The sequence below is a fragment of the Triticum aestivum genome, chromosome 7D (genome assembly GCF_018294505.1).
Source record: "Triticum aestivum cultivar Chinese Spring chromosome 7D, IWGSC CS RefSeq v2.1, whole genome shotgun sequence".
NCBI classification, from domain to species: domain Eukaryota; kingdom Viridiplantae; phylum Streptophyta; class Magnoliopsida; order Poales; family Poaceae; genus Triticum; species Triticum aestivum.
Window position 1 is genome coordinate 636,769,472 of NC_057814.1, and position 16,022 is coordinate 636,785,493.

At 46.8% G+C, this 16,022-nt stretch overlaps 1 long non-coding RNA gene across 1 annotated transcript; it reads right to left on the minus strand.

Annotated features, from left to right (window-relative positions):
• Positions 1–2,507: 2,507 nt before the first annotated feature.
• LOC123170492 (uncharacterized) lies at positions 2,508–4,355 on the minus strand. The gene is made up of 2 exons (XR_006485225.1): positions 3,912–4,355; positions 2,508–2,807 (listed from the first exon to the last, which is right to left on the minus strand). It is a non-coding gene; the product is annotated as an uncharacterized lncRNA (long non-coding RNA).
• Positions 4,356–16,022: the final 11,667 nt, after the last annotated feature.

Sequence of the window (16,022 nt, forward strand, 5' to 3'; positions counted from 1 at the left end):
ATCAATCAAATCAAGAAACTCAGAAAGATTGTTAGGATAAAGAAATTAGCGACAAAAAACAACAAGATATTTGTCTGCACAATGAAGAAGACATCAGCTCACTACAAGATGGTACTAACTATTATACGTTACCTTTTTTTTATTCCTTTGCCCCATTTTCAATATAGAGAAGATATTTATGCACATCCTTGTTTTCAGGCCTTTCCAAAGCAGTTCACTGATGATTACCTCTCAAACCACCTCTATGGTCAGGAGGCGAGGAAGGTTTTCGTACAACACCCACGGTTCAATATTGAAGTGTTCCTGAAGAGGACGAAGGAAGGACGGTCAATCATCCACAGGCACTGGCCTAAAGTTGCAAAGACCTTCAACATGAATGAAGGCTCAATATTCGCCTTCCGCTTCAGCAGTTTTCCAGATGAGATACATCTGTCTATATACCGTCTATGATGCTAATTTCGAAAGGTTCTATATGTTGCATGTGGAACTTGCTACTGGTGCAGTTGTGTAATGGGGTAGCTGAGTGCTGAAGCTATATCATGTTGTACTCTGATGTACTTCAATTATGAAATTCTGCTTCCTTAATATGGAAATGAAATATATTATGTGCTTAATATGAATATCAATTAGATTAATAAATGGATTATGATTAATCGGATAATTAGCCTGCTAATGGCGAATTTGCCTGCTAATTGGGTTTTGCTATTGCAAACGGTTGTTGAAATAATACCGTGGGCGATGACCTCAGGCAACGCACACAGTTTCTAGGAATAAACCGTGTTGGATCAATGAACAATCACACATGACTTTCTCTTGAAAACTGTTTGCGTTAGGCCACCTTGCGCAAACGTTTACCACATAAAAACTGTGTGTGATGGACAGCCTTTGCCACACGGTTTCTTCTACGGACCGTGTGTGATACATTCAATAATGCAAACGATTTAACAGGAAAAATTGTGTGTGATGTACCTGTGAACGGAAACGTTTTCCTTGGAGCGACTGTGTGGGATATGCATATGAACAGAAACGTTTAGCGGGGACTGACTGTGTGGGATGTACTTGCGACCGGAAACAATTTCGCCATATAATTGTATTTTTTTAGCTCTACTATACGTATTTCCGTATTTGAGCGCTCGCCGGTCGCACACGACCTCATTTTGCCGAACGTGTGTGCCAGGAGGGCATATCCCCGACGGTTTCTGGGTCGTGTGGGAAGGACCCCCCTATCGCCCACACTCACTGGGCGACGGTTCCAAATGCCGTCGCGAAAAAGGGTTAAAAACCGTTTGTTTAGGACCGACGCGTAATACCAAATTGATCTTAGAAATGAAAATTGCAATAGGTACTAAATGTATATGGCTATACATAAACGCGTAGTAGTACTACTACTAGATGAAAAGATGTTGCAGGGTAAATCTCCAAAGTATACAACCAAGAATATAAGAATAAACCTGTTTCATTACATAGTACTGCTATGTAATTGAAATGCAAAAGATACATCTCCCATGTTCAGCAATCAGGATCAACCATGAAGTTTCTGCTACTCCTACATAAGTAAGCTGATTATTTAAGATGCTAATGTTTACTTTTGAAGTACAGTTACGGATATCTCAAAGAATTTGTGCCTCATAAACATGCATGGAATTTCTATCTCAAAGAAGTATACATATTTATCTTGCTTAATTAGGCCCAGCAGCACAAAACAACTATGCAGAAATGTCAGGGCAACAAAGCAACAAGGTATCATGCATACCAACACAGTAACATTGCAGATATGTTAGACCCAAAGATGTGAGCGACGGTAGACTACAACAACACTAACTAGGTAACAGAATTACTAAAGACTGTAGCTCGGGAATTCGTTATCCACGCTAATATAAAATTCGCTCAAATGGAACCTTGGAAATACCCTTTCCCAAGTAGTCAGATCCACCGTCCCTTAGTTCCAAAGCTTCATAAACACCTACAGAAGAGGGATGATTCAGACAAGAAAACACAAAGGAGCAGTCTGAACCCTACAACTGCAGGCCAAATTCTTTTCCTCACTTCTGAACTACAAAAATTGTCTTGGAAAAATACGTCACATGAATGATGCACACGGACGAGTGTGATGGCCAGCGCCCGTGTTCCGCAGCCGGAGCCATGGTAGAGCAATGCGTCCATGAGGTCCGCTAGGATGCCATGGCTCGTCACATGCATGACATGGTTGTGACTGCACACACGTCGGACACTCAAAGGGGAGTTAGGGTCGGAGGCACCGAAACTGGCCACGTTGACGACCTGGGTCTACGGAGAGCCTAGGGACCAGCTTTCCACCGCCTCGGTGACCACTCATGCTCAGTGCCTCCACGCATGCCATTGATGAATGGAATGGATTGAGTTAACTACCTACGTGTGTATATACATGTGGAGTGCAGCGAACTTGAAGCTCGTCGTCTCGTACGATTTGGTCGAGAGATTTGAGACCGACTCATATGTGTCCAGACCAAACGAGCCCAATCCAGTAGTTGACAGAATCCAAACCACACAGATTGCTTTAGATTCTCAACCCATTTAAACCAACCAAACACAATCCAAAAGGAAAACCAAATTGAAACTAAGGTTTGCGTCCAAACTATTCCCAGGGTTACCTGTGTGATTTGATATAGTTCAAATACCAACAAGCGAACTATCTAAAGATTCCAGCTGCATATACTCCTGCAAGTTCAGATCGCTCGACTGCAAGTAACCAAGCAACGGCGCAAGGGCACCATCATCCAGTATCTTGATCTTATTCCTTTTTTTTGGCGGGAATCTTGATCTTATTCCTGCAAAGATGAAAAGATAAATGTTTAGGGACAATGTGCATGCATCATACCAACTCTACCGCTTTGCAAGCTAAACATCGCTGGCAAAGATTACTAAAGCACCAAGACATTTCAGATCATATAATCATGTAAACAGAGTACATTTGGGTGAAACAAATAACTACATGTTCTCGGCGAAGGTTACATAAACTCACATGGTACATGGTACATGTATTAAAGAGAAACTTCCATCCATATGTAAGCTATATGGCAGAGACGACTTAGGAGCGGTACAAGGTCCACCATAGGGCCTAGTTAAGTGCTAGACAATGACGAAACAGTGAGCCAGTACTCAATATTCAGTTAGGCCAGCTATTGCAGAGATCTAAATTGAAGGCTCAACAACTACTAGGATGGCGTCCAGGAAGACTCAGATCTGGCAATGTGGATTTTACACCAAGATGGGAACCAAGACGAAATAGTATTATGTATCTTTACAGTTTGCAAACTATCAGAATCGAAACCTAACCAACCCAGGGAGCATTTCACAGCCAACCTTCAAACGTATGGGTTGAACCCATGGGTTCAGACCATATGGGTACCCATACATACGTGCAACCCTCACATCCTCAAAGCAATTTTCATTACGTCAGGATTACACCAGTTACAGCTTACAGGTTACAGTACTAACATGTCCTGGACGTCAATACATCCACTCTCTACACAGAGAAACACTTGAGCGTTGGGATTAGTTTGTTCGTGTGGGTTGTGATTGGTGCGGCAGTGCCGGTCGAACCCCCGGGTTCGGACCATTTCAGTTTGTTCGGCATCAAACCAAACCACCCCAGTCCAATTCGATTTTCTGTTCAACATAGACCAATCCAGTCCGTTCCTATTAAGCACCCATTTGAACCCATACCAAACAAGCCCAAAGCAACAACCGCACCAAATAAACCAAACTAACCCGCTCGATTCCCATGTTGAATGTATAGCAAGCAAGCACGCACTCTATTTTGACAGTACAAAGCTGTGGAAGCAAGCATGCACTATAACATGGACAATAAGTTCAGAGATTCCGTGTATAAGAGGAAACCGGGAAGCAAGGATTCAACTCCAAGAACTCACCCACGAGGCCACCACCCACGAGGCCAGGATCGGCAGTGGAAGCGGGGACAACCAGTGCCGGAGGAGACGAGGGTGTCGGCTGTCACCTGCCAGGATTGGATGCGGGAGCAGTGGCGTCTGTGCTCGAATGGCCCGGGACTGGAGACGGGAGCAGCGGTGCCAGTCGAAGGAGACGAGGCCAGCGTCCATGATCCGGGTCCGGCGGCTCGGGGCGTCCGTGGTCCAGGCCCGGTGTCCTCAACCTTAGCGAACGGTGGGGGCCGGCGGCTGCACGGCGGCCGGTGGGAGGGCCGGCTCGGGGGAGGGGGTTCACCCGCCTACCAAATCCCTCCCAACAACCTACGATCCACGACCCTCTAATCCCGTCTCGCCTCCTCGCCATCTCTGTAGACTTGGGCGACTCTTTCTACCAAGAAATCAGGGACGCAAATCATGTAGCGGATAGCCCATCTTCTTTGCATGTACGTGTTGCCTCCACATGCAAATACATTGTGTGTTTTATACAGTTCCCGCTCACGCTCTCCCTGATCTCGTTGCGTCCACCTTTCTTACTCTGTTCGGGGGCTACCATGCCGATCTCCACGTCCACGTCCAACACTGCACCGGCAACAACTTCGATTCCGTCCTGCTCTCTGGCCACGCGACCAATTTGATCCGAAAGCTTGGTGATTTCCAGCTCTTCCTTTTCCCCGTGCTCATGCTCGCCCCTGAAAGCCAAAATACAACCTCGCTACAGTGGTGTTGTGCACCACTGCACAGCCAAGCGCGACATAATCATGTACTACAAGATAATCATGTATGCCAACGAGCCACAAGCCAAACAAATTGTGATTTTTTTTGGAAAATCTGAATATTTCTTTTTTTCTTTTATGTTTTTTCTTTTCAGTTTTAATTTTTTAATTTTTATTGTTTTTTCCCATTTCCATAAATGCTTTTAATTCATGAACATTTTTTTGAAACTGTGATTTTTTTGAAATCATGGACATTTTTTAAATTTACAAACATTGTTTTGAAATCATAAATAGTTAAATTTATGAACATTTTTTGAAACTGTGAATATTTTTAATATTCGTGAACAGTTTTACAAATTTTTGAAACATTCTCTTGAAAACATGAACATTTTTAAATTCTTTAACAATTTTTAAAACAAAATTGCTGAAGGCCATGGCCTAGTTTACAAGGAAGCCGACCCACCTCCACGCCATATGAACCTGATTTTAAAAGGTTGGAACGTCCATACCCAGGGCACCCACCCTCTTCGGGGTCGGCTCAGCCGTGCAGGAGGCCACGGCCTCGTTTCTTCGTTCTTTTTCATGTTCTTTTACGTCAGTTTTTCTATCTATTTTTTACTTTCGTGTACAATTCCAAATGTTCTAAATAAATACTATATCACAAAAACCACTTTATATAAAAAAATTGGAAAAACATATATTAAATAAGCATTGAAAAAATGTTAGCTTTGTATTGTGAAAATATTTCACACGTGTACGCAAAATGTATACAAAATATATACAATGTGTGTGAAAAAAGATGATCCTGCATTTCAAAATTTTAATCAAGCATTTTCAAAAAAATGAAACAATTATTTTAAAAACTTTAATCAATCTTTGGAAAAATGTTAAATGTGTATATAAAAAATATTTAGCATGTATTCCAAAAACTTAATCTTGTATTGTCTTAAAAAAATGTTAATTTTATTTGAGAAATGTTAATCAAGCATTTGAAAATCTTAAATATATATAGAAAAAATATTGACCATGTATTCAAAAAAATAATAATATTGCATTTGAAAAACAAAATAATGAAGCCTTTGAAAAATAATGTTAAATGTGTGCACCAAAATTGTTGACCATTTGTTGAAAATATGTCAATATTATATTTAAAAATATATTCCAAAATGTTTATGAAAAAAGGTCGACCATATATGAAAAAAAGTCTGACCTTGTATTCAATAAAATATTAAACTTGTATTTGAAAAAAGTTAATCCAGTATTTGAAAATATTAAATGTATATAAGAAAATTTTGACCATCCTGATTGTTTAGAAAGATAGCATTAACTAGAATTTGTTCTACCATGTCATCCAACAAGGGTCAAGCAATAAACAATCACGATGCTTGAAACTGTGAACTTTTTCTTTGAAAACTGCGAATATTTCTTTTTCTTTTATGTTTTCTTTTCTGTTTTTCTTCTTTCCTTTTCTGGATTTACTTTTTCATTTTTAGAGTTGTTTTTCCAATTTATGAAAATGCTTTAAATTCATGAACAGTTTTTAAAACCGTGATTTGTTTTTGAAATCATGAACATATTTTCAATTCATGAACATTGTTTGGAAATCTCATGAATATTTTTTAAATTCATGAACAATTTTTTGAAACTGTGAACATTTTTTATATTCGTGAACATTTTTACAAGCTTGTGAACATTCTCTAAATCATGAACATTTCTTGAAATCGTGAACAGTTTTTTATTTCATTAACAATTTTTAAAGTTGTGATTTTTTTTTGAATTACTGATTTTTTTAATTCATGATTTTTTAAAAAGAAAATCGCAGAAGGCCACGACCTAGTTTGCACGGAAGCCAAACCACCCCCACGCCGTACAAACCTTATTTAGGCCCAGTTCTTTCGGCCGATTCTCCTACAATCTTAAGAATCGAGCCTTCACCCAGCTTCTCCCAGAATCTTAAACTCATATTTTCTTTACAATCCTAGGTAGTTTGGATGTAAACAACTAAATTGGCCAAAAGAACTGGGCCTTAAAAAGGCATGGAACGGCCATACATACGGCACCCACCCTCTACGGGGCCGGCCCTGCCGCGGAGGAGGCCACGACCTATGACACAAGAAGTACTGAAACAATACAAAATGTAATTCATTAGCCGCTTGGGTCGTTGTTTGTAAACTGAATTGTAAGAATGTTTTATAGCTAGGAAAGAGAAAATTAAATTAAATAAGTTATTAACAAAAAAAAGAAAATAAGAACAGCGTCGGCGTCAAATTATATATTAAAAAAGGACTGACGTTATTCCACACTTCTAGCCCCCGTCATGCATGAGTTACATGCAACTTCAGGTGACAGACCCGTGGCTTGGCCCAGCTAGAAGTGTGGTGTGACTGCTTTTTGCCTCGGCAGACATATTTACAACAGCTTTGCGTCGTCGGCAAATAGATAGGCGGATACACACTATTTAAGCTGCAAAATAAGTTCCATAGCAGGCGATGTGGTACTATTAATAGAAGCGGAAGATAAACGATGAAGTCACGACCTGGCCTCTCGGGTGGATTGTTTTCGGCCCACCAGACGTCTCAGGTGGATTAGAAGACGCGAAACCGTCGCTCACCTTCTCTCCTCGATCCGGCCTGCAGAGGACGACGACAACCATCACATCGGCTCAAGTTGATGCATCGAGGGCGCTTTGTCGTTCCCGAGCATCATGTGGTCGAGCTGCTCGTCCTCGAGCACCCAGCTTCCCATGGTGGCGGATCCGGCAGACGCGACGGCGCTGCTGGTGGGGGCCACGAACACCATGGTGTGGTCGGGCGCGACACTACAGAAGTTGCCGAGGGCAGGCGGCGGAGGCTATGCAGCGCTGTTTGCCACCATCTTCTGCAGGAGGACACGGACACCTGACGGCGGTTGTCGGCGTAGAGTGGAGGCCGCGGCGTCGTCAGGTCGGCGCCGCCCGGAGATCTCTTCCATTGGACTTGGGAGCCCGCGGGGAGGAGCCGGAAGAGCACGAGCCACGCGTCATGTTCACCGTCTCCTCTTCACGCGAGCCAAGCGATGACATTGTCCTTGGCGCCGAAGCCGGGGCACTGGGACCGGAGGAGGCAGAGCCGCGCGCGCATACCATGCGAAGGGTATCGGCCGGGGACGGGGAGCCATGGCCCCGTGTCTTGGGGCGTCACGCGCCGTGGCTCCAGGCGCACGCCATGCGGAGCACGTCAGGGTGCCATGGCCCTTGTCTTGGAGCCCCGCGCGTGCACGCCAGGTTGGGACTGCTCGGAGCAGCGAGACAGCCTTTAAGTTCAATTATATGCGAATTATCAATATCTATATTACTGTTTAGTTGTCCTGTCAATGCTAGTGAAAGAAATGCTGCCAAAGTACAGAAAAACAAACAAAATCCTTCCAAATTTTAGTTTCACTTCATTACCATAGTCCACAGTACATTTAAAAAAAAAGGATGCACCCCTGGCCTCTGCATCTGGACGATGCATACGGCCACTTTAGAGAAAATTTCTTATTTGACACTGTCTTAAAATCTGGTTCCTTATTTGACACTGGAAAAGTTTTTCTTCCCTATTTGACACTAGTCCTAAATTTTATTCCCTAAATGACACTTCCGTTCATTTTGAGCCTAAATGACATCTGAAAAGACGATTTTGCCCCTCATGCGGTATGTGTGTGCACGCGCGTGTGTGCTGTTGCGTGTGTGGGTGCACGCGCACATGTGTGCTGCTGCTGCATGTGTGTGTGCATGTGTGCCGCTGCGTGTCTGTCTACTGCGTGTGTACGGGCGCGCACGCGTGTGTGTGCTGTTGCGTGCCTATGTGCTGCCTGCGTGTGTGCTGCTGCTGCTGCTGCGTGTGTGCGTATGTGTGTGTGCTGCGTGCGTGTGTGTTGCTGCGTGTGTGTGCGCGTGCATGTGTGTTGTTGCGTGTGTGTGCGTGTGCACGCACACGTGCGTGTTGTTGCATGTGTGTGCGTGTGCGTGTGTGTTGGTGCATGTGTATGTGTTGCTGCGTGTGTGCTCCCGCCCTCGCACTGATGCTGCGTGTGTGCGCTATTGGCCCCACATACATACCACATGAGGGGCAAAAGAGTCTTTTCAGGTGCCATTTAGGCTCAAAATGGACGGAAATGTCATATAGGGAATAAAATTTAGAACTTGTGTCAAATAGGGAAGAAAAACTTTTTCAGTGTCAAATGAGGAAGCATATTTTAAGATAGTGTCAAATAAGGAATTTTCTCGCCACTTTATTAATTATTAAGCACAAACGACCTTATAAACTAGTACATCAGTAAGCCTGAAGCCACCATCTAGGCAACATCTGTCGCTACTCCTACCCCCTTGATGCAGTGGTGCCGAATGTCCGAGCCTAATACCAAACAGACATCGCACCAAATCCTAACATCTAATGCCGGATGCCCCATCCTAGCCACATACCGGATGCCCCATCCTAGCCACATACCGGGACTGGGTCACACACCGGTCCGGTGCACTCACCGAGGCTGCCGCCGCCTTCTTCCATCGATCCATCTCCAGAGCAGGTACTGACGCACAGACCTTGCCAGGCCTACCGTCGACGCCACCATGGCGCCAGACAGCTCAACCACCCTGCGCTCGTCCATCCAGCCGCATCCGTCGTCGATATGCAGCTGCACCATGCCGCCACCACTCGTCGTCAATGACGCGGTAGATACAACGCCGCACCACCTGGCAACCTCCACACCATCGCCGCTGCTGGAGCTACTCGGATCCCACCATCCACAACATCTCTCCCCCGAACAGCAGTTCCTCCCAAGACGGCGCCTCCATGGAGGATACGACGCGCAGGACGCCGCCGCCGCCCAATCCAGACTGAATTTTGGACTTTCGTCCGGGAGGGGTTCGGGGGTGGATAGGGGGGACCTCGGCTTCGCCTCCAGGAAGGGTAACGACGTCCAGTGACGTCGCCGATGCCGGGCCGAACACGCCGACCAAAGTTTCCTCCGGTCCCCATCCTATGCCACCAAACCTCCGTGTACTCCGGATCCGGCAAGCCACGATCCGAAACCTGCGAAGATGAAAGAGCCATGGGGCTCAACCCACCAGAAAGGAGGATCGAGAAGAACTCCTTGTAGATCTCCAGACGCCGAATCCAACGATCCGACGTGGCCAGCGACGATCATCACCACCCCGCGGCGGCTGACGGAGTTCGAAGAAAAGATCCAGATGGATCCGATCTGGATCCGGCGGCACCCGCGACCACCGGTCAGGCCAACGCAGCCACCACGTCACGACACGCAGGTCGCCACCGCCGCGCCACGCACGACGCCGATGGGAGACCCGCCCGCCGCGCCGCCGGACCCCACGTTCGCCCGGCGTTCCTCTGGATCCCGCTGTCCCGCGCCAGCCAAGACGGAGAGGATGGGGAGAAGCCCCGCCGCCGCCCAGCCGGCCAGGCTTCGCCCGGCGGCGCTATGGACGACGGCGAGGAGGGGGAGAGTCGGGGGGCGGCAGCTAGGGTTTTCCCCCGGGTCGCCCGCGGAGGCGATGCGAGGGGCGGGTGCGTCGGTACATGCCATTAAGATTTGGATACATCAAGCAAGCACTGAACACTGAACTTCACTTAAATCCGATTTCGTACGACCACATCACTTCCTAAAGCCTACATACACCACTATTGCAACATGTACAACAAATGCGCTGAGAGTACTCCTACAAAAAAAATGAGCTCATTCATCTTAGTCGATCCGCCACGCCTCCTGTCAAGATCAACGAGCCCCGATGAGTCCCCTCGAAACCCTAGTCGCCCTAGCTGCCGCCAGAGGTACCAGGGTAACAAAGGCTCCATCCATGTTTGAATGTATTTTTCAATCATATTTAAAAAAAATGTAATTTTGTAACTAGGTTCTTTTTGTATGTTGAACATTGGGCCACACTATATATAGACTCGAGTTGGCAAAAAAAAAACTTTGAATTTTCCATATTTTCAAGTTAATTAAAGAGGAAAATCCCCCGCACAAAAATTAATGAGGAAAAATACTTGACTACACACGAACACATCTCTCACGCTCTCACCTTTCCCCACACGTCGCCGCGGCTTGCTTTGCCCGCCCTCTCCGCCGCCGCCTCTCTGCCCGCCCCCGCCCTTGCTCCCTCCCCGCGCTCTCCACCATGGATGTGGCGGGCGTTGCCACATCCCTGCGTTGCCACCATGCCCTCCACCCCGATGCAGCTCGCCCACCACGCAGTAGCAGCAGCTTCGTCCATGGGGAGGAGGAGAAGGGGACTGGAACGAGAGGGGCCAAGAACCGCAGCGCTCCAAGGTACTGTTAGCTCCTTTGACTAGGCCCATCTCTTTTCTTTTCACAAATCTAGGGGAGCAAGCGAGGTGGATGGCATAGTCGAGATAAGAACCGCCATTTTTCTGAAGGTCGACGGGGGCAAAACCGCAAAAGTAGCCCACCGGAGCTGAATTTCCACTAAGGCTTTCTGTAAACCGCCATTTTTGTTGTTTGTTTGGCTCTAGGGATTAGTCGAGCTGAAGCCTCTTGACATAAGCATTGCATCCCCAAACTTTAGGAAACAACAACTTAGGTTTCTTGCGAAACCATAATTCATACGATGTCATTTCAACAGATTTAGACAGTGCCCTATTTGCCCCCGCGTCGCTCCCACAGGGGCGACTCGGGCGGCGATAACCTAGCCCGCCGCCAGCCTCCCCTCCCCCCCCTTTCCTCTCCCTCACCACCACCGGAGGGGGTCGCCGGAGCGCCGCGCGTCCGCTCGGGGAGGGTGGTGGCGAGGATCTGTTCCGCCCTGTCGCGTGCAGGGGGATTTGGAGCCGAGGCGGCGGCCTCGGGTGGTGGAGCGACGGCGACCTCAGCCAGCGGCCGTCGCTGGTGCTGGCCGTCCTCCTTGGCCGCGCGGGTGGCAAGGCGGCGGCGGGTGGTGGCTGTGGGGCGCGGTGGCCGCGGGGGCGCCCGTCCCGGATCTGACGCCTCCGTCTCCAACCTTTCGGCCCCCGTCAGATCTGGTCTCCGGCTGGCCCAGGCTGCCGGCGCCGCGTCTGTGCGAGGGGTGGGGAAGACGTGGAGCCCGGAGAAATCCATGGCTGGCTCTGCCGGCCACGACGACGGCGACGCCTGAGGGCGCCGTCTCCTACTTGTAGGCGCCGTCAAGGTTATCCCTTTCCCCCTCTGCCTCGTTCCCTTGCTCGTATGCCGGGGTGAAAACCCAAATCCCTTTGGATTGGGCGGCAGCGACGCTCGCGGCACCGTCACCCCCATGGTGGTGCCGCCTTCGGTGAGTTTGGGGCGGTGGTGAGTCCGATCTGGTTGGTGGGCGTTTGGCGGCGACATGGTTGGAGCAGGTGGGAGTTTGGCAGCTTCGTCTCCATGTCCAGTGGGTCCACTCCATTGTTGCTCTGTCATCGGCAGCCCCACCGTGCTTTTGCTTCTCCTTGAGTGTTGGTTCCCCCCAGTGCCATGTTGCCCTTCGTTGAGCTCGGCGACGCGGTTTGGTGGTGCTCTGGTATGGCATTTCGTGTGGCCATGGCGTCGGGTGTACACCTTTGCTCTTGGGAGAGCGTTCTCATCGTCCGACGGATCGGCACCTCGTGCCAGGCGAGGGGCTAGGGAGCCCCTTTCGGAGATGTAGGAGGTTGTCGCCGATTCGGCCGGAGCCCATGGAGCTGCCATTGTCACTCCCGCTTGCTAGCTGGGTCTCCTCAAGGTCAGATGATGTCTCGGTGGGGTGGATCGCACTCGGTGGAGGGCTTCAACGTCTCCAAGCTGGTCTTGTTCGTTAGATTCTGCATCTTTGCTTGTAGATGGTAGGAAGCCTATTAGCTGTTAGCACAACACTCTTGTCCCCTTTTAGCTGTTTTCTGTTTTCGTTTCTGTTCTTGGTGCTTGTTGTAATCCTGGCCGGTTGATGGCTTTGTTAATTCAAAGCCGGGCTCGTCCTGAGCCTTCGTTCTAAAAAAAAAGTGAATGCGGCTGTCTCTAATGCATAACCCCAAAACGATAGTGGCAAATCATTAAGAGCCATCATAGAACGCACCATATCCGGTAAAGTACGGTTACGACGTTCGGACACACCATTACACTGTGGTGTTTCAGGTGGCGTGAGTTGTGAAACAATTCCACATTGTCTTAAATGAGCGCCAAACTCGTAACTCAAATATTCACCTCCATGATTAGATCGTAGAAACTTTATTTTGTTGTTACGATGATTCTCCACTTCACTCTGAAATTTCTTTAGAACTTTTCAAATATTCCAGACTTGTGTTTCATTAAGTAAATATACCTATATCTACTCAAATCATCTGTCAAGGTAAGAAAATAACGATATCCACCGTGTGCTTCAACACTCATCGGACCGCATACATCGATATGTATTATTTCCAATAAGTCACTAGCCCGCTCCATTGTTCTGGAAAACGGGGTTTTAGCCACCTTGCCCATAAGGCATGGTTCACATGTATCAAATGATTCATAATCAAGTGATTCGAAAAGTCCATCAGCATGGAGTTTCTTCATGCGCTTTACGCAAATATGACCTAAGCGGCAGTGCCACAAGTATGTGGTACTATCATCATTAACTTTGCATCTTTTGGCATCAATATTATGAACATGTGTATCATTACGATCGAGATTCAGTAATAATAAACCATTCACAATGGATACATGACCATAAAAGATATTATCCACATAAATAGAACTACCATTATTCTTTGACTTAAATGAATAACCGTCTCGTAATAAATAAGATCGAGATATAATGTTCATGCTTAACGCAGACATCAAATAACAATTATTTAGGTTCAAAACTAATACCGAAGGTAAATGTAGAGGGAGAGTGCCGACGGCGAGCACATCAACCTTGGAACCATTTCCGACGTGCATCATCACCTCATCCTTAGCTAGTCTCCTTTTATTCCGCAGCTCCTGTTTCGAGTTACAAATGTTAGCAAATGAACCAGTATCAAATACCCAGGCGCAACTGCGAACACTAGTAAGGTACACATCAATAACATGTATATTAAATATACCTTTGTTGACGTTGCCAGCCTTCTTATCTGCCAAGTACTTGGGGCAGTTCCGCTTCTAGTGGCTGTTCCCCTTGCAATAGAAACACTCAGTCTCAGGTTTGGGTCCAGCCTTGGTTTCTTCACGGGAGCGGCCACCGCCTTGCCATTCTTCTTGAAGTTCCCTTTCTTTCCCTTGCCCTTCTTGAAACTAGTGGTTTTATTGACCATCAACACTTGATGCTCTTTCTTGACTTCTACCTCCACGGCCTTAAGCATCACGAAGAGCTCAGGGATCGTTTTCTCCATCCCTTGCATATTATAGTTCATCACAAAGCCCTTGTAGCTTGGTGGCAGCGACTGAAGAACTCTATCAATCGCTACTTCATCCAGAAGATTAACTCCCAATTGATTCAAACTATTGTAGTACCCAGACATTCTGAGTACATGCTCACTACCGGCCTCCATCTTGCAGCTAGAGAACATGTCGGAGGTCTCATACCTCTCAACTCGGGCGTACCAACTTTAGCTCCTGACACATCTCTTATGCTCCGTGGTGCTCAAAACGTCCTTGGAGCCCCGGTTCTAAGCCGTAAAACATGGCGCACTGAACTATCATGTAGTCATCACTTCTAGTCTGCCAGACGTTCGTAGCGTCCAGATTTGTGAGAGCGGGAGGCACACCCAGCGGTGCTTCGAGGACATAAGCCTTATGTGCAGCAGTGAGGATAATCTCAAATTACGGACCCAGTCCGCGTAGTTGCTTCCATCATCTTTCAACTTTTCTTTCTCTAGGAATGCATTAAAATTCAGGGGTGCTACAGTGCGAGAGGTTGATCTACAACATAATTTTGCTAATACAATTTAGACTATGTTCATGATAATTGGTTCAGTTAATCAAATTACTAGTGAACTCCCACTTAAAACAACATTCCTCAAGTTGTCTAAGTGTTACATGATCCTGAAGGAAATATGCCCTAGAGGTAATAATAAAGTTGTTATTTATATTTCCTTATATCATGATAAATGTTTATTATTCATGCTAGAATTGTATTAACCGGAAACTTAGTACATGTGTGAATACATAGACAAACAGAGTGTCCCTAGTATGCCTCTACTTGACTAGCTCGTTAATCAAAGATGGTTAAGTTTCCTGACCATAGACATGTGTTGTCATTTGATGAATGGGATCACATCATTAGAGAATGATGTGATGGACAAGACCCATCTGTTAGCTTAGCACTATGATCGTTTAGTTTATTGCTATTGCTTTCTTCATGACTTGTATATGTTCCTCTGACTATGAGATTATGCAACTCCCGAATACCGGAGGAACACTTAGTGTGCTATCTAACGTCACAATGTAACTGTGTAATTATAAAGATGCTCTACAGGTGTCTCCGATGGTGTTTGTTGATTGGCATAGATCGAGATTAGGATTTGTCACTCTGTGCATCGGAGAGGTATCTCTGGGCCCTCTCGGTAATGATCATCACTATAAGCCTTGCAAGCAATGTGACTAATGAGTTAGTTGCGGGATGATGCATTACGGAACGAGTAAAGAAACTTTCCAGTAACGAGATTCAACTAGGTATGAGGATACCGACGATCAAATCTCAGGCAAGTAACATACCGATGACAAAGGGAACAACGTATGTTGTTATGCAGTTTGACCGATAAAGATCTTCGTAGAATATGTAGGATCCAATATGAGCATCTAGGTTCCGCTATTGGTTATTGACCGGAGATGTGTCTCGGTCATGTCTACATAGTTCTCGAACCCGTAGGGTCCGCACGCTTAACGTTCAATGACGATTTGTATTATGAGTTATGTGATTTGATGACCGAAGTTTGTTAGGAGTCCCGGATAATATCACGGACATGACAAGGAGTCTCGAAATGGTCGAAACATAAAGATTCATATATTGGAAGGTTACATTCGGACACCAGAATGGTTCGGGTCATTCCGGAGTACCGGGGGTTACCGGAACCCCCCCGGGAAGTTATTGGGCCTCATGGGCCTAGTAGTGGAAGAGAGGAGGCCGGCCAGGGAGTGGCGCGCGCCCCCTAGCCCAAACCGAATTGTACTAGGGTTTGGGGGGGGGCCCCCCTTTCCTTCTCTCCTCCTCCTCCTTCCCTCCTTCTCCTACTAGGAATAGGAAAGAGGAGGGGAATCCTACTTGGACTGGGGAGTCCTAGTAGGATTCCCCACACCTGGCGCGCCCCCTTGGGCCGGCCAGCTCTTCCCTCCCATCCTTTATATACGTGGCCAGGGGGCACCCTAATAGTACATCAAAGTTTCTCTTAGCCGTGTGTGGTGCCCCCCTCCACAGTTACACACCTCGGTCATATCGTCGTAGTGCTTAGGC